Source organism: Amphiprion ocellaris, chromosome 10 (genome assembly GCF_022539595.1).
Source record: "Amphiprion ocellaris isolate individual 3 ecotype Okinawa chromosome 10, ASM2253959v1, whole genome shotgun sequence".
NCBI classification, from domain to species: Eukaryota; Metazoa; Chordata; class Actinopteri; family Pomacentridae; genus Amphiprion; species Amphiprion ocellaris.
Window position 1 is genome coordinate 1,312,177 of NC_072775.1, and position 25,068 is coordinate 1,337,244.

Below are 25,068 nucleotides of genomic sequence, written 5' to 3' on the forward strand. Positions count from 1 at the left end.
CAGCACCCTTAAATGACACCACAGACATCGTATTATTTGTTTGATCTACCTCTGAAAAACAGGGCAAGTGATTCAGACTTTGCACAGGGATAATCAGTGGAAATCAGATTTCTATGATGGGTCAGACAGTGTGCAGGATATTGTATAAGAGTAATGTAGACGCACGGCATCTTACTCTGCAAGATGGAGCTAGAAGATGTGAAAAGAAACGTGAAAAATATTGGGAGCACATTCTTTGGTTGTATGAGACCAAGATATATCTGCTCAGATCAGGTGTTATCCATGATGTTTGGCATGAACCTGGCTGGGACTACCACAGTGAATGCGTTGTCCTGACAGTGAAGCACGGAGGTGGAACAATATGAGGCTGCATGAGTGTAAAAAGTGTTGGAGAAATGGCATTTATAAATGGCACCATGAATGCCTGTGGATATACCAAAATACTGGCTGACAAGACCCCCAGTCTGCTGAGACTTGGCAGAAGAAGAATATTCCAGCATGAACATGATCCTGACAAAACCACACAAGAGTTTCAAAATAAAGTAAAAACCATGACCTGTCACCTGACTCGATACCAGTAGAACAGCTTTGGAGTATTTTATAGAGAAAAGCTGAGCAACACAACCCCTCCAGCAAGAATGGTAGAACATCTCTCCTGAAATCTGTGCAACACTGGTATCCTCAATGCCGAGGAGGATCGAATCTGTCATCAAAAATAAAGGTGAATATATGAGCACTGGATAAAGAAAAAGAGATTTGTTGCAATGAATTTCTTTTTTTTTAATATAGTGAATCTAAACTGTAGGTTCTGATTTTAAATAAGAGCACATTTCCTTCTGTTCAACTCTGAACTGGTGCAACTACTAAAGATTTTGTATTTAAGAGATATTGCACTGACTTCTATCGTCTACTATGTCAATTTCAGCTTTATTTTAATGGCGCCACTGCAGTTTCTGCAAAGGGAATGACCATCTCTCAATGCATGAACAATCGCATGTTCAGATCCTGCCAACACAGCAAAGTAGAGTTTTAGAGAGAAAAAAACATGAATGGCAGCGAGAGAGAAGCGAGAGAGGATTGCATGAAAGTATGGCGAGGGAGGGAGGGAAGGAGGGAGGGGAGTCAAGGGATGTATGAGAGAGAAAGAGGATGAGAGAGGGAGGGAGGGAGGGACTTATGGGGGGGAGAGCTGAGAGGATCCACAGAAGAGAGAAGGGAAGAGAGAGAAAAAGGCATGCTTATAGTTCAACAGGGTGAACTAGCAGAGGGAAGGAGATCGCCACTGAGAGTTGTGAAAAATATTTGGACTTAATGGACTCAGCGGTGGCTTGGAGGGACACTGAGAGGCTTGTGTGAGGTAACAGCTCCGCTTTTCACTCCTTAACGCTGCTTTCTGATGAGAAAAATGCACAAAAAGAGAGCACTGATTCCACGCCAGAAATTTCAAAACTGACTCTCTTGCAAGTCTCCCTTGAACAGGGGCTTTGTTTCATGTGCTGCCAAGTACGGAGGATATTCCTGAAGTATTGAACATGAGAGGTGGGACAGTAAGCTGGAGGAGGGGGAGGGTTGGGGAGCTTCTTTTAAATCAATTAAAGAGGTGACGGCTACAGTAGACAGACAGCTGCAATCAGGACATGTTGCGCATTCTTAAACAGGAAAATCCTCTTCACTTTCTGTGGAAGAACATGCCTGTGGGTTAAGTAAGCCTTTTGATCAGTTTATGATTGTGTGATCCGCAGCTTGATAGCAGTTTTCTTCTCGGTGGACATTCGGCGGCTGTTCGGGGTGCTAAGAGGGTTAGTGGAGGGAATCCGGTGAAGCAGATCGGCTGGTGAACACACAAGGAGAAGCTTGAAGGAATTCAAAAATGAAACTAAGTGTTGCACCTGCGTGTGTTCTGTCTTCACCATCTGTTTCTTGATCTTACTTTGGAAAACAGCAGCCTGTTCTGTATCATCATCATTTAGCTGATAGTTTTAGTGATTTATTGACATTATATTACACTGACTGTAGCATCTAACTTAAGAAGATCATTTTCATGCGTGCTGGATGTTGGTGTGGGATAGAGCGGAGTGGAGTCTGTCTTTAGCCATACAACTCTACTGGGAATGAAAAAAAGAACTTCCCAGCACACAATGTAGACTAGCAACTGATTTTAAGTAAAAATACATCAGTTTAAATCATGTTATTTTTCATTTATGTTTGTCCATATGGTCTAAATGATGTGTTTCCTTTGAGGAAAAATCATAGAAAAAAATTTCAAACGCCAAAATTACACCTTTTATCAAAGCTAGAAACTGCAAAAACAGAAAAAAATGCTTTCAGTGATCCTTGAACTTGTTTGATATGTGCTTCCTTCAGGAAAATTAAGCAAATCTAAGCCTAAAATCTTAGCAAATCAATAAAAATCCCTTTATTCTACGTCATTTAAAAGCTCATCAAACTAACAGTATTCACAGCAGATACTTTAAAATAAAGACAACATAATCTGCACTCCATAGTAACATGGAGATGCCACAATTAAGACAGCTTCAAGAACCAGTCATGTGCCAAAGTTCGGAGATTTTTCGACTGAACTGCAGGCAGTGTTAACCCACAGGTGAGAAGAGGCAAGTGTGGAAACAGATTCTTAAGATATTGAGAGCATAACTGAACACTTGGGTAATAAAGTAATTACAGCAAGGATTAAAGATGCTATACAATGGATACATTCAGCATTTGTGTGCTGAGTAGAATAACATCTATTTTGTGGAGGTTGTAAGAACGTAAATAGTCAAATATCTATTGAATCTGGAGGCACCATTTTTCCTACATCAACATCCCTGAGTTCTGTCTACTTCTAGTCACGGTTGTGCTGTTTCCGTCGAGGTGCAGGACTTTATGTTGGAGTGAAAAATGATTCCACAGTCGGTAAAAAGGTGACAGGAGCAGCAAACACTCAGAGAGTTCTTGGGGTTCAGAGGATTACCCTGCATTAATCGACTGTTTGGCCACTTGTGCACAGCACCAGAAGCTGCAAACACACCCAGGGATTAAGCTGGGATTTGTGAGGAGGGGGCGGCCTCTTTTAGTGAGTTTGGGACTCATAGTTTCAACTGAAAACAATTTCTATTTCTTTAAGAAAAGGTAGTTTATGAAAAAAGTACACATTGTTTTCTGTGGATGCGGCTTGTCCAGTAGTAGTTTGTAGAATGAGATGTTGCAGAGGAATTTCCTGTTATTTCATGTTATTTTCAAACAAAAATTCTAATTTCATTTACCATCACTGGTGAGATTTCAGAACCAGATGTCTGAAAAAAAAATAGACTTAAACTTAGACAGACTTTATTAATCCACAGAGGGAAATTCTGTGTAAATATCCAGAGAGCACCAAGATTTCAATGACGAATTAAGAGTTCAATTTAATATTTTGTACTTTATTTGTGTATTTTCTGTACCTTTTAGTAATTTTGATGAAGCAAAGTTTGAAATTTAAAGAAAAAATAAAGCTCTGTCAAGTTCCAAAAGACAAGAACACTACGTCCCAAATATGCAGATCTATTCCAAAAATACACTGTGAAGCCACTTTAGTTTGTTTTGTTCATTTTGAAGATAATTATTATTTGTATTTAATTACTAGTTCAGGAAACATTTCTGCTTGTCCTGGCCCAACTAAAGCACAGACAGTATTTTTGGGCTGAGTATAATTAACTTCTTTTTTTTTTTTTTTTCAAATTATTAGGCCAGTTTTTCTTGCCTCATCCATCCATTATTTATACACTGCTTAATCCTCATTAGGGCCATGAGGGGCTGGAGTCTATCCTAGCTGATTGAAGGTGAAGGTTCACCTGGACAGGTAACAGTCTATGACAGGGCTACACATAGAGACAAACAATCACATCTATGGACAATTTAGAATCACCAATTAACCTCAGCATGTTTTTGAACTGTGGGAGGAAGCTGGAGAACCTGGAGAAAACCCACACATGTACAGGAGAACATGCAAACTGCATGCAGAAAGATCTCGGGAAGGCCGGGACATGAGCTGGGGATCTTCTTAGCTGCAAGGCAACAGTGCTAACCACTGACCCACTGTGCAGCCCCCTTGCCTCAGCTATTTATTTTTAATTCTTTACATGATTAGATTGTTCCTTGCATATCGTAATGCCACTGCTACAAATGTTCTGGCATTCAACATTAAAACAGAAAATTATTTCTAATAGTCAAAGGAAACAGAAGAAAAAAAGTCCTATATATTATGATTTTCCACAGGAAACAATGTTTTTTGTAAATGAAAGTGTAGCTCTGACAGGTCTGACGGTGCTGGATTCATTGTGAACATGGCTTCCGTATTCCAATGATTTCACTGCAGAAACTGCAGAATAAGCGTTTGCTCTGCAAAAAACCATTTAGGTTAATAAGGCAACAAAAGGTCACAAAGACATGTCATGAGGAGTAAATAATGAAGTTACTGCTGCTGTAAATTGCACACAGCCAGTTTAATAAAGTCAACGACAGGATTCTGCAATTGTTTCTTCATTGTGAGACACAGTCTGAAAGCATATTTCAAGAGTTTTATGGTTGTAGCTGTAGAGTTGGTAGCTGTGATACTGATGTCAGCAGGGTGCGATTTGGATTCATGAGACAGCTCTGGTGGATTCCAGCCCAATGCAACCCCTGAACACACTCTGTACATCATTTTTAGAGCATTCAGCTTCAAAATGTAAGGTCCCCTGCTGCCCGTAAAAATGTTAGTTAACTGCACTTGGGTTGAGTAATTAGTCAAAGTCGTCTTGTGAGTTGTGAAAGTGTGAAAAGAAATTAAATATATGAAGCAAACTTGAGGAAAAAAGTAAAATAAACTTCAGCTATCAAACTGAATCAACTGGTCACATGGATAATGGCTACATCCAGACTTGCTTTCTTTTGACATTTTCTAAGTTTTAACAGTTTTTTCTTCTTTTAACATTGATAAACTTACAGTCGCAGCTGTTGAAGGCATTTAGAGTCAATACAAAGACAATCTGTGAGGCTGATCCTGGTTACAGTGAAATGAATAACAAGTCTGTGGGTGTGCAGACTACATGTATTACTCACCTTTGTTTGAATAGTTAATGATTATGAAAAGAGACATCCATTTTCACCCAGTTCAACAAGTATTAAAGACATGCAGCAAGTTTCCATCATGGCTGTTTCCTCAAACTACAAAAAAGGCATCTCTGGGCAGTTTATACTTCTGAGCTACTGCAGTTTTGTTTCTTAGAAACTTAATGTAATGAACTGAGTGAACTCTGAGGTGTTCATTCAACTCATCATTTACAGTTAAAAGCCTCCAGATAGAAGACCCTGTGCTTTTAGACCTGAAAATTTAAAAAAGGAGAAATTTTAAGTACAATTAACTGCAAATTAGCAATAGCCATATATTTATATTAAGTAAAATGAGAGATAATTTGATCTGCCTAAATTCCATTCTGATGTTTTACAGTCCAACAGTATCATTAACTTTTAGCTGCATCCACCTGCCGTTATTTCTTATTTGTTCTCAACCAAGATAGCAATTAATGAACTGTCCAGATTGTCTCACCACTTATATCACTTTACTTGTTCCCCTGACACTTAAGGAAAAATATTTTTGCTGCAAAAATGCTACAAAATGAATTATATGGACACGTTATCTCATTAGTTTTTGCTTTTGGATGCAACAGCCAGTTACTTGAACATTGAGTGACAGTAAAAAAAAAAAAAAAAAAAAACCTTTGAAGCTCCCCTGTACTCCACTCTGACAGTTTCTTAGCCCCCTGATCTAATGAAACACTTGGTCTATTCAGATGTGACAAATAAAATCACTTCTTGTCTTCCTTTGTTGTCAGCCAGGTGTGAGAAGTAACTTATCTTATTGTGACTGCACAACACGAAGTGCATTCGACCCACAATGACTTGCAGTAAGTAGTTGCATAACAGCAGATGACTCTTTAAAGGCAGTGACACATAAAAAAATACGAGTAATATCCAATGTTGAATACAATATCAGCACAATGTTGGACTTGTCCTGACACACCCAGTGGGTTGCACTTGGGCTGATATTTGGTTCCCACTTGGGCTATCCAACTTGGGCTCAGTTGATTTTGCGTGTAGTCTCCATGGAAGGCCCATTTGGGTCCAATGGGTTGATGATGGAACCTTGATGGGTTGTACACCAGGATAATACAGTATTATAGCTGGAGGGTTAGGGTTAGGACATTTGGCATCAAGACACTGGCAACTTGTTTGTCCAGCACGTCCCACACATACTGGATTTGATTGAGATCTGGTGAATTTGGAGGCCAAGTCAACACCTCAAACTGGTTGTTGTGCTCCTCAAACCATTCCTGAACCACTGTTGCTTTGTGGCACGGCACATTATCCTGCTGAAAGAGGCCGCATTCCCACTGCCTCATTAGAGGAGACCCATACCACTCCACGTCCAGACGGCAAATGAATCGTGCATGCGCAAAGTTGCTGCAGATCCTGTTCTGGCTTACAGAGCGGGATATAAATGAAAATGTTTCTTTACTGTCATGCTAAAATAAATCACTGCATTTGACTCACCCAGCCTCTAGTTCAAAACATTTTTTGGGTGTTTTTTACTAATTTTTTGTCTCTTCCACAATGTTACTCCTTTCTCCTATGGCGTCCAATACAATTACATGCAAATGGAAAAATTATTCAAATTAGGCGATGATGTCATTCAGCGACTTCTAATGACTTTTAGAACAGCCTTTAGTGACTTTCCTTACTGAGGAGTTGGCAACACTGGGTTCATGGTACGTGTCAAACATCCACATGGATGGAGGACCCAAGGTTTCCCAGCAGAACATTGCCCACAGCATCACACTGTCTCCGCTGGATGGCCTTCTTCTCATAGTGCATCCTGGTGCCATTTGTTCCCAGGTATGCGATGCACACGCACCTGCTCATCCACGTGATATAAAAGAAAGTGTGATTCATCAGACCAGGCCACCTTCTTCCACTGCTCCATGGTTCAGTTCTGATGCTCACATGCCCATTGTTGGTGCACAGGGGTCAGCATGGACACCCTGACTGGTCTATCTATGCAGCCCCATGCACAACAAACTAATGCATTAATGCACTGTGTATTCTGACACCTTTCAGTGTTATTTACTTCACCTGTCAGTGGTCAGAATGTTATGCCTGATCGGTGTATAGATATGGCTAGACTGTCATATTTGTCTGCAAACCCTGTGATGCAGTTGTACATTGAAGTTTGGGAACTACTACAGCAGTGCTTAAAAGTACACTAAATGGATAATGATGACCAACAGATCATGTTTTACTGTGTTAAGAAAAATACAAGGTTTTAGTTAGAATAATTTGTGTTGCATAACTTGCATATTTGAAAACTCTGAGTAAGAGGGACCGCCTGCAAAATCTAATTTTCCTTGTAATAATCGTAGTAAACATTGGGAAATTTGCACTTCCCTGAACTGCATTACTGTTTTACTTTGAGGAAGCTGATTAATATAATCCTGTTATGCAGATTCCTGCATTGAACAGAGTGACAGGCCTGACTTTTTGTTATATTGAACTCAGCCCAAGTTTCCAGTGGTTGCTAGCCGTTTGTTAAACCTGCTAAAATGGACATAACAATTCTCTGACGGTGGTGTCTGCCAATTTCTCCTCCACTGTTTCAACATTTGAGGCCGTCTTGAAGGGGAAAACCGAACCCCGAGGTCGTGCTGAGACGGTGGTTGCATCAGGTTGTGTGAGGAGTGATTGTATCGGCCTTCCGTGAACCTTTCGCTTCTCCTTGTTTTCCTCCAGGAAGGTTAGCAGGCATGTAAACATGGCATCTGTGAATGTAGAGCTGACACCTTGCAGGAATCTACAGGGTTGTCTGGTGTAACAACTGCTGAAGGTGTTGAAGGTGGAGGTGACTGAGTGAAGGGATGGATGTAGAGTGACTGGGGAGCCTGTGATTGGAGGCTCTCTGGAACTGGGGGAGGTGAAGGCTCATTGGATGGTGGATGATCATGTCAGAGTGTGAAGCATAATTATGTAGATGTATAAATGTTCCTGCCTGCTGAAGATTACTGATGAATTACAGTTTAGTGTAAACCTGCATTTGCCACTGAAACAACATTCATATAAGCAAAACAGCCTTGAGCCACGTGAACCACTTTGCACCGGCATTAATAATTCCTAGTCCTAGCAGTTGATTATTACATCTATGCTTATTTCAGAATCTAGACACATATAAGAGTAGAAGGACAGCTGTAGTTTCAAGACTGTATTACTCTCTGGTGCACAAAGAACATCTAGTATCATGGAAAAGGATCATTTTTGCTCTTTATTTTGGTGTCTGGTTGGTCTACAATAAGGATAAACAGTCAGAACTTTGTGAATATTTCAATTGACTCAAAGGAAAATGAAAAAAAGAGAAGATATTAATATGCAGATATTTTATGCATCTTCAGTGGGTTATTGCTTTGGTATCTACTAATACATAGCAAGCATAATTACAAAGCTCAAGTTCCACTCTTTGATATTAACATATTATTGCGTAGATGAGTTAATATCCATGCAATAATTGCATTGCATGGATATTAACATATCTAGATATTAACATATCTACATACACGCAAATCTGCATGCAGGTCGCAACTATGATTTAATTTTACATGAATTTAAAATGATTTTTCCCTGAGCACATATTTTAACACAAACTATGATCTTTCCCAAGTTGTTTTATGTTGTCTTTAGTTTATAGTGGCATTATCACATCATAAAAAATCATTTATTTGAATTTTTTTAACACTTTATCTGTGGTATATCTCCTGTTAAATATGAATTATGAATTTTCTTCATCTATTAGTGTGTTTTTACAGTCTTAGTTATTTTACCACCTGTTTCCATTTTCTTTTGTGATTCAAACATTTATGCAAAAAGCTCTTTGTCCAACACTTCAGAAGACCTTCATACAAGCAAGGTGACAATGAAAGTAACTGCAGCCCACACAAGCAACACACACCACATCGACAAATCACCATCTGCAATTTACACCTAGCATGTAGGAATAGTAATTAAAAGCAACATTTTCTGTGGTACATTGAGAAGCCTGCAATGAATAAATCACGTTAAGGTGGAGAAGAAATGAAAGGCGGCCTGGTTTCAGCTCAGATTTGCTGCTGCTGCTGCTGCTACCTCAGGGTTGTGTGGATCCTGGTGAGGAGCTCCATGGTGCGGTGACCAGAAAAAATCTGATTTTGATGAAAGCCACTTGCAGATATCCAAACAAACAGGTGGCTCAGTCTGAAAATATATCACTTCCTGTGGGTTTTATCCTATTTGCACTCATTAAATACGATTCTAATAATATTAATGAGGTTTTTTTTTTTTTTGAGAAGAAGAATCTGTAAAAAAGAGACTCGGTAATAAACAGGAAGAGATTCAAAGATAAGGCGCACCCAGTATGTAATAATACATGATTATAATATTGTGTCTGCACACTTCAGTGTAAAGATTCAGATAACTGCTGACTTCATCCCCCAGCAGACCAACCAGATGTGAGCAGCAGTGATGTAGCTGCTAATTCAGCAGTGTTTGCCTCCAGCAAGAACAGCGGCGAACAGAGAGGTGCTTATTCATAATGGAATTAATTTTGTCGGACAAAGACAATTCAGCAGAACTTAATATAGAGCGTGACCTGACGCACACATTCACCTCCAGCAGTCAGAGGGAGCAGTCAGATCTTTGCTGGTTATCTCCTGAAGCTCTGCTAGTTGACTGGAGCTTCAGTTGTGGCTACAGAAAATAAGTGAAGCATCTCCGGGGAACAAACTAAGCCTGGCACAGAGAGGCAGCCTGGTTCTTAGCTAACCTCCTCTCAGAGAACACTGCCTGGAAAGCCTCAAAGCACACATCTCATTTAGCTGCACTCCACTTATGCCCTTTGCTGCGAAGCTGCATAGGACAGACTCCAAGTACACAGTTGTGGGAGAAGGATTCAGATCATTTACTTTAACTGAAGTTGCTTTATAACTATGCAAAAAAAAAAACAATATAAATTTTTAGAATCTTACCTGAGCAAATGTTTATTATAAAAAATTTTGCTTCTTGGGTTCTTCAATCTTTTGACAAAATATTGCTCTGAAAAGTATATTAGAGTGAGCTGTCGTATATTTGAAGAGTTCAAACCGAATTAAACTATGCAGTAAATATAAACTGGAAGTTCTGACAGCTCAGTGACAGCCAACAACAAGGTCATCAGTTGATGCTTTTAACCTTTATTAAGCCCATATTCTTTATATATTTTTGTTTGTCAGTACATTATTCTTCTATGAAATATTATTCTGGAAACTGCAGTCAAGTCAGTGCAGCAGAGTAAAAAGTCTAACATGTCTGTCTGAACTGTAGAGAAACAGAAACACAGTAAAGTAAAATGAAACTATGCATCAGAACAGTATCTAAGTAAATGAGATTATAACCAACCATTAGATCAGAGTAATAACATTCATTTTTCTATCTCTGAACATAAATTCTAACAGGGATGAGTTTTAATGTTGAAAAAAAAAAGATAAAACCCTTCCCAATAATTTATTAATCACTACACCATCCTCAGGCTCATATGTTCATTAATAGATGAATATTTATTCTGCTTCTCAGTCAATATCGCTAAACAGCATGTTTCTACATCCTTAGTGAAATGTTTGAGCATAAAGTTTTAATGAAATGAAGCTGCACTCAACTAAAATAAATTGTGCATTTGTTACTGTACAGCCTCCCCATGTTGGCTTGTTTTTATAGGTCACAAGACTTTAACCTGCCTTCTGGCCAGATTTTCAGTTTTTCTTCTCTCACGACGTTCAAAAGTACTGAATGCATTCATGTTGTCCAAAATTTGTATTGTTTTTACAACTTCCCAATAGATCTTTTAAAGACATATGAACTTAGTTTTAGTTTCCAATAGCTGCTGTCATCATTTTCCTTAGTTGCCGTTCTTTTGTTTTTTTTTCCTATTTTTGAGCAACACCTGACTGATTTTCATTCATACATTCATTCAGCCTTTATTTAAACTTGGAGTACCTTAAGGTACGAAGGCCTCATTTACAATGTAGAATAGAATAGAATAGAATAGAATAGAATAGAATAGAATAGAATAGAATAGAATAGAATAGAAATATTTTATTAATCCTGAGGGGAAATTCAGTTGCTACAGCAGAAAGAGTACAGTTCTTGCCACCATAAATACAGATTAATAAGCAAAAATGTGCAGTAAATAAAAATAATAAAAATAGAAAATACAAAATGTGTTATGTAAAACATGTACAAATGAGCAAGAGGGTCAATCCGTAATTGAGGGACTTTTGAAGTCCATGGGATATATCTTGCATACATTTTTATTAAAAGTAAAAAAACTAATGTTTTTTATGTTCATTATGATCATGTCTTTACAAATTTCATAATTATTTATTATGGAAACAATCACTTATTATTAAAAAATGACTGAATATCACTAAAATGTCAATTAAATAACCATCTGAATTTAATACCAACCACCTTCTAATGAGCTAAACAATAATAAAATGAGTTTATTTAGAAATAGTTTGGATTGTGTTCTTTCTATTAAGTTGAGATAATTATGACAGATATTTCTTTTCTGGCAATATATCAAATTTTATATGGAAAATCACAAATTAAATCCCTTTCCACTAAGTTCCCCGTTACAAAAACACCTCTCCAGGAAGTGTGTTCATTCCAGATCACATGACCTGCTCCACATGATGTCATTTCCTCCTGAACAAAAGACTGGCCAGACTCCAAGGCTTTCTGACTTATTTAATATAAAGTAGTCAACAGGTTTACTACAATATCTTTAGAAATAACTTTACATTTTACTCAATTGTATCTATAATATTCAGAAGAATCTTTCTCTAAAAATGCCATGTGGTGTTTGGTTATAGGTGTTCATGTTGATTTTAGGCCTGAAAACAGCAAAAAAATGTCAACTATGATATGATACCTGCTATGTTACAAAAAGTCCTGCAATTACATATTGACCCAAGAAAATTAGACCTGGACACACTAGCAGAAAACTTAGACAACAAAGGATTTCTCTATTGTGTATTCCATTGCTAATTTCATTTATATATTGATAAATTGCATAAAAGCTCCCAAGGCACACAGTAAATTGTACCTGTAATTTCACTGCTAGCCTCTTGTAGTCGAACCATACCAGTCACACAACTCTTTGCACATCGTCTTGTTTAGATGCAGTGCTGGCTGGGTGTTGTTGGCGAATACAATTTACAACATTTATAGATGGAATCTGAGTAGATCTCTTCTGTCAGCCTTCTATAAATCATCTGGAATAATGGCATGCTATCACATCAAAAGGCTGCACATGTTTGAATATCACTTGAAATGTCTCTTGTCATCTGGTCCAGTGCAAGTGACAACTTATCATTATTATTGTTGATGTTGTGCGTCAGTCTTCAGAGTCTCCGGGAGACTCTCACAGGTTTTATTTATAAACACCAAACTTCTCATATTGTCTGAGAAAGTGCTGTTTTTTAATTTCTCCAGCCTGGTCCTGACTTATTGCAAACGTTCCAGTCACCACGTCCTGGAAATGACTCCACTGCTCATGCATTTGCTTTTTGAGCTTCTTATTTATGCACACTTCTGTACTTCTCACGAGTTTTCATGCATTTCAAATTTTCAGCCAAATTACATGTTTTCCGTGGCGGCGGGGATGACGTCATTGTTAAAAAAAAAAAGAATCTTCGCACTCACCAGGAATCAATTTGGCCGAGCAGCTGGAAGTCAGACAAATGACTGAATCGCATTTACATGATGACTTCCTCACCACAACTATAAACACTTAAACTCCATCGCTAATGATTTACAGTGTGTCGGAGACTTAAAATGAAGCATAATTGGATCCACTGGGTGATAACGCTGGAGAAATTAGCATTAGTAGTAGTTTTTTTTTCTTTTCATGACAGCCTGACAGCCCAGTAAACTTCCAGAGAGCGGTGGGTTCATCCACTTAGGGAAATGAAACCCCGGTGAAGGTGCGAGGGATGGAAAAAATCCTGCTTTCTCCATACTGTGAGCTCACAATGTTGAGCTTTGCTGCAGACTGAGCTCAAATTACAAACACTTACACTGGTTGCGCTGTAATTAAGGTGCAAATAGAAGTAAATGATGGGTCTCTATTGATTGGTCTTACCTTCCTCTGAGCTGTGGCCTCATACAGACAGCAGCACTGTGCATTAGCAAAGAGTGAGAGAGAAAGTATGTTGAAAAGAGGACTCAAAGCTTTATTTCTCTTGGGGAGATGGAGTGATTTAACATCACCTGTACTCTTCACTTAATTTTATTCATGTCTGAGGCGCATATATAGTGCTTAACAAATTTATTAGACCACCACCCAGTGTAAGGTGTTTGCCTCCGCTGCCCTAAATTTACAATGTTGTGGATGACCAAAATATTTTTTTAAGTTTCTGTAATGGTTAATCCGCCAGTATGTACAGCTCTTTAATTGAAGTGATATCTTTAATGCTAAAATATAATTATTGTTGTTATCCATGAATTTTCAAATTTACTGTTTTACAAAAAGCAGAAAAAATAATAAAGCACATTATTATTTTTGATTAAGATGTCAAATTGTCCTTATTTTCTTGCATTCCTGAACAGAAAAAACTGTGTTTTAGTAGTTGTACGTCAGTCTTGATTAATATATGACTTCTCAGAGAATTCCAATGTGCTGGCTCAAATTTGGGCATAAAAACGTGAATTCAGTTTGAAATTCATCACTCCTGTTCAAAATGGTAAAGCGTAAGGGACTCACTGAGAAAGACAGAGCCTCAATTAAAGCCCTTCCTGATGCTGGATGGTCTTTGAGACACATAGGGCAAGACATAAAGTGTTCTCACAGTGTGGTCAAGCATGCCTTGGACTCAGTTGCTGAGACTGGTTTCGAAAGCGAACTGAAGTAGCTGTCAGGCACCTCAAGATTTCAAGTACTAGAGACAGAAGGAAGACGATCTTCAGGCAGAGATTAATGCTTCTGAGAAAGTCTCCAGAATGACCTTAAACAGACAACTGAAGGAACAAGACTTAAAAGGAAGAATAGCTTCTAAGAAGCCATTATTGATGCCTGCAAACATCCAAAAACACCTGAAATTTGCCAGGTAACATAAACACTGGACTGTAGATGACTAGAAGAAGGTATTCTTGATGGACGTGTCCGAGTTTAAATTCTTCTGTCAGCATTGCCGTGTTTATGTGAGCAGAAAAGCTGGAGAACGTTTTGATGCTAGATGCACCACAGTGAAACACGGTAGAAAGTCCATTATGATATGGGGTTCCATTTGTGGAAACGGCAAATTGGTTGAAATTGATGGTATTATGAGCAAGAAGTTCTACCGCAACATCTTGGTGCATGATGGAATCCCTTCTAGATTGAACCTGGTTGGTTGTGGGTTCATAGACCAAGAAGACAATGACCCCAAGCAGACTTCAAAGCTGTGCAGAGACTACTAAACCAAGAAAATGGAATCTGGAGTTCTGGAACTGATGGACTGGCCAAGTCAAAGTCCAGACTTGAATCCTAGTTAGCAAATCTGGCATTCATTGAATTCAAAAAGAGATGGCACAAAAGTTTCAACCAAAGAAACTCTCTGGGAACAACTGGAAACTATGTGGAACTCAATAACAAAAGAGACAGCTGAAAAGTCCATAAAAACAATGGCAGCAAGAATGCAAGCTGTTATCAGGGCCAAAGGAGGTCATACAAAATATTAAGATTTTTTGTTAATGTATGTGAATAAGGACTGTTTAGTTGTTCCAGTTTATCTGACTAATAAATAACAATACAATTTTTCATTTGAAACAAGTTTTTCACAGATTTTGAAAATATTTGTGTTTTCTCGTTTTCTTACAGGGGGTCTAATAAATTTGTTGAGCGTTATATGTGGTTCAGTTTCTCATGCAAGAATAGCATCTCGTGAAAAGGAAGTCAGAAACATGTTCCTGCATAGAGGCATGGTAAAGGCAATATATAAGCCTGTTTTGGAAACACTTGGATGACAGAAAACAAACAAAAAAACCTGTTAAGAAAGCCAGACCACATAAATGTCACCATAAAATGTGTGTTTGTAATGTCAGCTGCAGGGAGGAGAGAAGCTCTGTTTTCAGCCGGTGTTTGGTTACACTTTGACATATTATCCCCAATAAATGTATATATTAGATATGGGCACCTTTAGGTTGAAGACCAAATATCACTGGTTTACTGTGATATTAAAGAACTTTTAGGAACAGGGCTCAGGGTCATCACATTTGAAGTTTGTTTTTTGATCATTTCTAAACAGACAGACTTTTATTCATGGTAGACTGGCCGACATCAACATGTTTTTCATATCTGTGTGTTCAGAGTTTGACGCATATTCAACCCATGCAGCATCCCTGCCTCTTTAACTCTCTAAAGCTCCCCAAGGGATTTATTTTTTTCCTGCTCAATGTTTACGTCTATTACAGACCACATACGATAATTTGCAGCTGGTTAAAATGCCTTCGGAAATGATGAGTCAAATTGAATATGAATGAATGTGTCCCTGTGATATTAGAGTCGCCTGAATGGGGCTGAGGAGTCAACAGCTCGGTTAGGAGCATGGTGGGGGTGGACTTCTCACAAAGACGTTTCTGAAATCAACCCTTGACATTAGATTAAAGGTTATTCAGATTCATCTTGAAGGGAATGTGAATGTCTGTGCCAGATTTCACAACAGATTTCATTTCAAACAATTGCTATACTTTTGTTTTTCTTTCAATTAGAAATTCTAGATAGATAGATAGATAGATAGATAGATAGATAGATAGATAGATAGATAGATAGATAGATAGATAGATAGATAGATAGATAGATAGATAGATAGATAGATACTTCATTCATCGCCTTGGGGATGCGTTGCATTGAAATTCAAGGTACCTATGGGGCTACACAGATGTGTTGCCACTCAGAGCGGTGCACAAGAAGATCACTATGAAACACTTCTTGTATTTCCTGTTGGGTTCTGTCATATTGAACCCAGCTGCAGGGGGGTGTGAGCTTCTGAGGGTCTTGTGTGGCTTTAATTCCTACACAGGTTCATGGGTTTCTTTTCCTGAAATGTTGCATTGCTTGGCAAATGTTTGCTTTTCCTTACTGCCAACCCCTTTTAGATGATGTTTTAAGGGTCACCACACAGCTTTTGTATGTTGATGGCTCAACATTTCATTGTATTGGTTGACCTTCTGGTGACGAAACCTCCCAGAAGTGTAGCTTACTATGACAGCCGCAGTAGCCTTCAGCTGGGAGTCTACCGCCCCCTTGGTTGTGGTGATCTTTGCCAAACTGCAGCTATCAGGTATTTCTGCTATGTGTCGACCACCTGATCTGCTTGTGTTCAAAACCTCATCAGGTTCCGAGGAATTCTCTACTACTTGGAGGGACTAGGCTCTGGGATCCTTCTATATCTCACTAGGTTTAGAATATATACTTTGGTTTTCCACACCTCATGCTGACCTGATATATTTTAAGGCCAGCTAGAAGATCCCCGGTTCATGTCCTGGGCTTCCCAGGGTCTTTCTGCATGGAGTTTGCATGTTCTCCGTGTGCATGTGTTTGTTTTCTCCGGGTTCTCCAGCTTCCTCCCACAGTCCAAAAATATGCTGAGGTTAATTGGTAACTCTAAATTGTTAGTAGGTGTTTGTTTCTCTGTATAGCCCTGCGAGAGACTGTTACCTGTCCAGGTGTCCCCTGCCTTCACCCTCAGTCAGCTGGGATAGACTCCAGCTCCCCCACACCCATAATGACGATTAAATGGTGTATGAATCATGGATGGATGGATGGATTCTTACAAACTTTGTGGCAGTTGCATTTTGCATTGAATTACTGTTGGGTCGATAATCTTTTGTCCGTCTTGTTGACGTTCATATTTCTCAGGAATCTATCAGTAAGATGTTCAATGATAATGTATGTTATTGACCAAAATATAGCATTTACACATGCAATATCCACTTCTAGAAACTACAACATCAATGAACTGTTGTATGATTATGCTGAGGCACTTGGTTGAGATTAGGGAAAGACGCTGGTCAAGTTGTGTGATGATCGTAGAGAGAGATTTGTGGACTTAATAGCTTAATTTTAGTTGTGACATGCTGCAAAATTCAATAGTGAATAGGTGATAGATGAAGTTTGGGAAGGATCTCAAAGAAACATAAAGAAAATCAGGGTGCTATACATCTAAAATGAGGATCATGCTAAAGGGCCTGAGTATAAACTATATATATAGAAGGTTTATTGGTCGTTCCAATGTGAGAAACTTTTAAGGCTCCTGGCAGAGACCTTAGGCCTAAAAAATCAGTTTATATCGAGGTGTCAACACAATAACTATGTAAAAAAAAAAAAAAAAAAAAGTGGTGTCATAAATACATAAAATCCTATCTATATTTCCTGTTAAATTGCTTTTTACCGTTGTGAGGGGACTGCTGGTGATAGATGGAAATGAAGGAGAGGAAGACATTGGCAGTGAGGAGAGTTGCTCCAAGTGGGGCAGCCCGCCTTGTTCCACCTCAGTGGAAGATTGATGACTTCTGGGTTTTCTGGGATTTGCACCTGTTTCTCCAGCTCTGTCTCCTACCGTCCTTCCCACTGTACACTCTGTTCTCTCAGCATCCTTCTCCTGGCAGTCTTCACTGTCTTCATTAAAAATCATCTTTGTTAGAAATGTATCAGAAATTCAGTTACTAATGTATAGTGCACAGTTTTCATGAAGACAAAATGCAGAACCCCCCCCCCCGAGATTTTTCATCTTAACCACATGAATAGAAAGAAGGCACTTTTTCTAAGCATATTTAATGTTGATTGTACCATAATTTTAACATATTGTACGTTTCCAGCACACATGCTACTCGTTACAACGACATGGTCCAGTCATACTGGTCTCCCTGCTGTCACATTCTGTTCTCCCAAATATACTTTTCATTCAATTTTAGCCAATAAAGCCCAATACCTCCTATAGAAAAGTCTTCCCACAGCTCAAAAGGCATCTTCCTTCTCTTTACGGATAGACTTCTACAATGTGAAACATCTGCAGAAAGCTGAGAGTAAAAGTGAGTGGCTGAAATTAAGTGAATAATTGAAAGGCAGTATATCTGTTAAGGAGAAGAAATGAGCAGCACAGTGTTGTGTATGATGCGACTCTTATAGTGTGGTGGAATTAGTGTTAGATTGAATGCAGCCTGTCAATAATTAGAGGACAGATTATTGCAGTCTTTTACCAGGCCTTAATTGTGGATTGGCAGTGTTTGAAGACTGACAGGAGATTTCTAAGTGTTTAAAAATGTAGTTGTTCCTATAATTAGGATATAACACTTAATACTCTGGTTTATATTTTCAATGGAAGTGAAGGAAGATATAGTCAGCTGTCCTCATTCTGTGGAAAAATGTAATGAAACGTCAGTGTGAAGTCACTATGGTACATGTACAATTTATAAAAAGTAATATTCCATTGCAGGGAATAATGTAAGACAAGAACATTAATAAAATGTGTAATATAATTCTTAATGTTTCGTCTCTTTTTTTGGCCTTTTGTAGCTTTTTATTGGATAGGCGTAGTGAGAGACAGAAAACGGGGGAGAAGAGTCGGGGGAAGACATGCAGCAAAGGGCTGTGAGCGGGAATCGAACCCGGGCCGCTGAGTCGGGGACCAGCCCTGTACCGCGGTCACCCGCTTAACCCATTGAGCTATACAGGCGCCCAGTGTAATGTAATTCTTGAATTTAAATCAACTTATCTCTAACACCTCTGCAAAATGTCAACTTGTATTTATTTTCCATCAGCTCATGGTTTCACTCTGATATCGGAGCTCACCTGTCTGAGTCTCTGCAGCCCTCAGGCAGCTGCTGACAGAAAGTTACTGAGAAAATGATGTTAGACATTTACAATCTAATCAGCTTGACAAGCTGTGGGTTATTTAATCCATGTATAGACCACAATATAATGACCCACTCTTAAATAGCTCCTGATCCACCCATGGAAAAGGGAAGGGATGAATACAGTGTTAACTTTATAAGTCTTAATCTTACATGTCATAATGTAGATTTAGTCTCTTACTTGCTACCTCACTAAATTTTTGTTTGTATTTTTTTAAATAAAAGACATTATGTAGAGCATGCTTATAATAAGGTTCCATAGCAATATTGCAAGGTGCAATGAAAATGTTCTGTTACTGTGATTATAAGAAGTAAAACAAATTCTTCATTTAAATTTTGCCTCCACCCCTTTGAAGTGGTCTCAGTGTGAAGCCATACACTGCTCCTAGTGCTCCTGCAATGCTTGCAATGCTCCCTGAAAGTCCTGTTCCAAAAGCATGACAAACACCATCACGATATTTTTTCAACTTAAATATTTTTGGAGGAGAGGAAGATGTCAGAGTGAGCTAAATGTTGAAGTAATTATGTTGTTGTGGCTCAAAAACCTGTGTGTAATCCACACAGCTGGATCAGCCTAATGCCACAGTTCAAGTAGTTTGGTTGAATGTTTTTCTGTAAGCACCTCAGGAAATTATAGTAGAACTTTGGATTCACAGTCTGACCCCGGAGAAAGAATTCACGGTTCATAGCCCCATGAATGTAGAAGAAAATAAGCTCCCAAGCTGATGCTACATTCTCCAGTCTTGGAGACTTGCAGGCTCCTCCATTGCAAGGACTGCTGCTTGGTTTTTGGGTCATAGCTGCAGACCCAACCACCATCACGGTGATGGTAGTTCTTCAATATGAAGGCTGGATCACCTTGGCTGTTGGGCAACAAAGAATGTGATGTTTGTTCTCGGCTTCGGTTTGAGGTCCACGGTGAAATCCCAAACACACACCTGATGTTGATTGTGTAGTACCATGAAAATCCTGACTTATGACAGTCACTGCTCACACCTGTTGTAAATTCTTGATCACACCATTTAAAAATATTGTCATGTGCCTGAGGCACATCCCTACAGTCCATATCCAAATCCATGCCTCTGCAGTTAAACTAACATCAGGTTATGTTTTGATTCGCTCATGTAGAAATAAGTACGCCTGGAAGAAAGGAGATGCTGAATCACTGTTATGCAAAGTTGTTTGTTCCATTTGCATCATATTTAAATGTGCTGGTTCCTGCAGCCAGCGGCATCTGTTCATGACCCACCACCATTATAAGAAGGTGTCCTAGCACGGCACACAAGCTCTCCAAACAATCCTAGGAGCTTCATTACAAAGCAACTGGACTCCTCTTTTACGTTCTTGAAGATGTTGCATCTCTCATCCAAGAGATTTCAGGATCAATGATTACTGACTCATGAATTTTGAGGAGGCAGCAGTAAACGTTTGGATTTTTCTGTTTCAAATCTCTCTTAAGTCTCTCTCTGGCCTTATGATAGGGACAGAGAGGATTATGTCTGAATTTTAGCGTGAGGTTGTTCATTTAGCTTTAGAGTGTGAAACTTTTAGTGGCTGAACTAAAATCACTGTGGCTTATTCAGCCATGGTGACTTTATTCATCTATTAACTAACAGTCTAATAGTTTACAGGAATATCTCACAGAATATTAGTTTAAAAAAAACTTTTATTCCTAAAAATCATATTAAGGACTGATTTCCAAACATGACTGTGCTTTCACATATAATTTCAGTTACACCATGACAAATAATTTCATCTGTTTGAAATGAAAGAAAATGTATCCAAGAACTTTCTGTAGTTGTCTGCAAAGAAGAAGAAACAAAGAGAACAAATGCAGAAGCTTTCATCCGTCTCTGATATGGAGTCGTAAATACAGTCACACACACACTCTGCTTATGTCATATTTAGAGAACATTTAATTGTCTTTCGTTCTCTTGTGGCTTCACCCAATGTCAATGAGGACCAGTTGAGCTTCTGTTGAATGCAGCAGCAGTGAAAACGAAATTAGATTTCCAGTTTTATAATCAATTAGACACCTGTCTGTGATCTCTGTCTCACATACACATAAAGACATGCATGGAAAATCCAGAGTTTCCCAAACGTCCAACCAGACTGTCTGACTGAAGGTTGCGTTGGGTCATATTAAGCTTTATGACTATGACTAACGTGTCCTTGGTGTCAACCTCACTACGATCAGTTTTCACTCAGTGAATCTCAACTTTGTGAACTTTATGAGGACACCATACAATATTGGTTTGGGATAATGCCTTCAATTCTTATAGTTTTGTGAGACAACTCCATTGTTCAACAACTGTTTTCGAGGAAAGAAAACACTTTTACACTTCTCCAGCTGCACAGTATCCCTGAAATACCTTAAATACAATAAAAAGAGTCCTCATCACTGAAAGCTTTTATTTCCTTTAACCCCTAGTAACAGATTCATGCTCTGTGCTGTTATGCTTTTTGACCTCATAATCTGTGACAGCTATAATTCTTGACTCTTTACAAATTTTCCCATTCATTTATTTCTGCAATAAAGGTGTCGGGAGATGATCTAGACCCATTTTCAGTCATTTAGCTTTTTTATTGGGCCAGCAAACTGCACTGATGAGACTTCAGAAACTCCAAAACATACTTTTAGACTTAAAAAAGTCCTTACAAAGGGACGGAAAACAGTCGCGAGCTTGGCAACATTTAGGCAACAAGCAACCAAAGTCTGTAAACCGTAACCAAACTAGAGCTTTCTCCATGCAGGAGCAATGTCTGAATTCATGAGCACTTCATTGTCTAGTGTTCAAACATAAGGGAACACCGACATTTTTGACTGCAATCCCCAGAACAAAATACCGTCTTGTCACTAAGGTATCTCAGGCTATAGAGAGTGTTGTATAGACACTGTTGAAATACCACTAGTGGCTGCTGTCTTTGCCTTTTTGACTGTGTGAACTATGACTGACCTCTGGTGAAACAGGTTGTGCACAAAGACTTCACACCCTCCACCCCGCCGAATCAGTTCTCCTGAGCGGCCGTGTAAGCGAGACTGAGGAAAAACAGCATCATTTGCATCACGTGCTTCGTTGAGTGGACACCCTCAAGAAATTTAAAGCAGCTGCGAGTGCAGCAGGGCGGAATCATTAGCTCAGTGAAGGAATCTCGCAAGCCAAGAAATAACAGACCGAGACTCCAGAATACTGCTTTAGTGCACTCCACTGAGAGTCAGACACTGTTTGTAGAACTGGAAGCAAAGTAGCACAGATGTTAGTAGAGGCTTCTAATTGACTCCCTGACCTTTTGACTGACTTTATCTCCAGGACATTTTAAAAAGTTATTTTTCATTCGTAATGTTATGTTGGTCCAACTAAGGGTGTAAACTCTAATAAATCACAACATTAAAACTACTGACAAGAAAGAGAATAACACTGATCATTGCATTACGATGCAATGTTCTGCTGGAAAATGGTTCCTGGAACTTATGATACTGTGGCATGTATCACCCAAAAATCAACATGTTTCCATATAATTGTCAGGCAAATTTGAAGTTAACTATTGAAATGTTGAAAAAAAACAAAAAGAAACCATGAATTAGTTTTGTTTCCATGAACTGGTTTGGATTGAATAAGTTGCGCTACATAGTATCATCAGAGAATGTCAATGAAGGCTACATTTCTTCACAGAACTTCACAGAAAAAGATTAAATAAACAAAACATTGATCATCTTTCAGAGGATAATAAAATGAATTCTTCAGAAATTGTTTTTAACTGAACAAATTGTAATTATTCCTTCCTGTCAGCTGTTGCTGGCCATGTTTCAGCACAATAAAAGATGCAGAAGCACTCATCAGTCATGGGAGTTAAATGCCCCTTATGTCAGAACCTATTCAGAAAAGGTGTTCCTATCTCCTATTCTGCATATTAATGCACATTAACTCCTTTCCAAAATTGTCAAAATCACCTCAAGTGACCAACATTTAAGATGGCTTTTTGACTTTGAACGTCTACACTAACATTTTCTAGTGCGGTACAGCAAAATTTGGATAAATGTACATTATGGAAACACAGATAATGCTGTAGACTCAGCAGAACGAATTATGTGCTCCTTTATCAGCAGCTACTTGGCTCAAATTGCTGCATTTAGACACAAATCCTAGTCTAGATACCAACTACACCATTTTCTAAGGAGTAAAACCATCGAAATGTCCAAACAACCCTCTTACCCAAGTTGGGAACACATTTGGAACTTTTTGCACCATTAAATTGAATCTCAATAGTAGACTTGTTGTCCGCTGAGCTACATGAACCATTGTTGGACTTCAAAACCTAACTTTTTGTTGAAGGAAAAGTTTGCCTCAAGAGTAGAGCTCTCTAGGATGAGTGGCTACTCAGCCATAAGTAGACCACTAATCTGTGATTGGATGGTCACCATGTTACTGTTTCTGCTTCTGGCACCAAATGCTGCCTTGTCAATCTCCTCTGTCAAACCTTGTGTAACACAGGCTGACATTAACAGTATTTAACTGTAATACTCATTCAGTCAAAACACAACTGATCTGTTATTTTTTACAATATACTCAGGTCTGATGCTGGTGCAGCACATTATGTTCACAAAAGGCATTTGGCCAGACTGTCCATCAGCATCTACAGTGGGAGTAACATGGTAAAAGTGGTTGATAAACTGTGTCTGAAGAAATGCAGTTTTACCTTAAAAATACCTGCTTTGCATTTCACGTGTTGTTGTTGTTGTTGTGGGAACATACAGTATGTGACGGTGTGCTGAAGCGTGGGCAGAATCTAAATATAGACAGGAATGAAATATGCAGGAAAAGTCAGAGTGCATCTGCAATTTCTGTGAAGAAACTACAGTACGTTTACACGCTTTACAAACACACACACACAGAGAGAGAGACAGAGAGAGAGAGAGAGAGAGAGAGAACTCTCTTCTTTGTCCTGTATCTTAGCTAAAAATCTCTAAATTGTTGCTGTGGCCTGGTAGGCGGCTGCTGAGTTTGAATTACTGTGACGCTGTCTGGGTCTTTAAAGATCACTGCAGTGGAGCTGGGACTAGATACCCTCAACACTACAACACACATTCACACTCACACTGATGTCCACTGGAACACATAGGTGTTTGTTGTATATCATGCTGTAATCTCATATGATGTAATTAAAAAAATAAAATAAAACCTGCCAAATATGCTGTTTAACAACATTAAAGCTCAGGCGCTTGTATAATATATAGAATATTTTTCTAACTGAGAGTTCAATATGAGATGATTTTGCGGCATTGACATATGAAAACTGATGTTTTTGCTAACTTTCTGTTTGTCTATTGTCACATTTTAGTCAGAATTTAGCTTTTAGAAGACTGATACACCTGCTTTTAATCATACGGACATATTCTTCATAGCTACCTTGCAGCATTCTTAGGAGGTTTTGTTGTGCACATCTTTAGAAAATAATTCCACATTCCTGCTAGAGACCATTCACCACATGAGTGCTAGGGACAGAAAATAGGATCGTCTGCATTTTTAAAACACCAAAACAATGACTGCAAGTTCTGAAGATAAACTCATAGAGCTAGTCTGACTAAAATATTGTGTATTAGAGTTGTTCTGCTTGTTGATTTTGATCCATTGAGTTACATTTGGTTAAGCTAGTACAGCAGGTTTGTCAGAGTTAATGGGACATCCCAATAAAAAGGAATTACTATAGCCCAGCCTAGAAGTAACAGATCTATGGAATAATTTTTGAGCATCACTCTGAGACAAGTTGTTCCTAATTTTGATCAGATTTCGCAAATCAAAGAAGGCCATGCTTTAGGTTTGTTTTAGGTGTGACTTTGAGGACATATCTAGAGTTGGAGTCCAAGGCAATGCCATTAATAGTAACTATCTGGTTAGAAAGAGTGTTTCTGAGGTGCTGAGGGTCAAATACTACAACTTTAGTTTTGCCTGAATTCAGAAAAAGAAAATGATAGGTCATGCAGGTCATAAGACATGACTGAAATTTGAATAACTGATTTGTTTCATCCAGCTTCATAGATAAATATAAGTGGGCGTCATCTGCATAACGATTTATGGAGTATCCCCTGATAGTATTTCCTGAGGA

General features: G+C 38.6%; 1 protein-coding gene across 1 annotated transcript in view; it reads left to right on the top strand.

The window, feature by feature from the left end:
- The first annotated feature begins 1,210 nt into the window (after window positions 1–1,210).
- The window catches only part of LOC111569792 (cadherin-12-like), a 135,937-nt gene continuing 112,079 nt past the window's right edge, over window positions 1,211–25,068 (top strand). The window contains exon 1 of the mRNA XM_055014027.1: window positions 1,211–1,357. The gene's annotated coding sequence lies outside the window, so the exon portion shown is untranslated. The remainder of the gene's footprint in view (window positions 1,358–25,068) is intronic.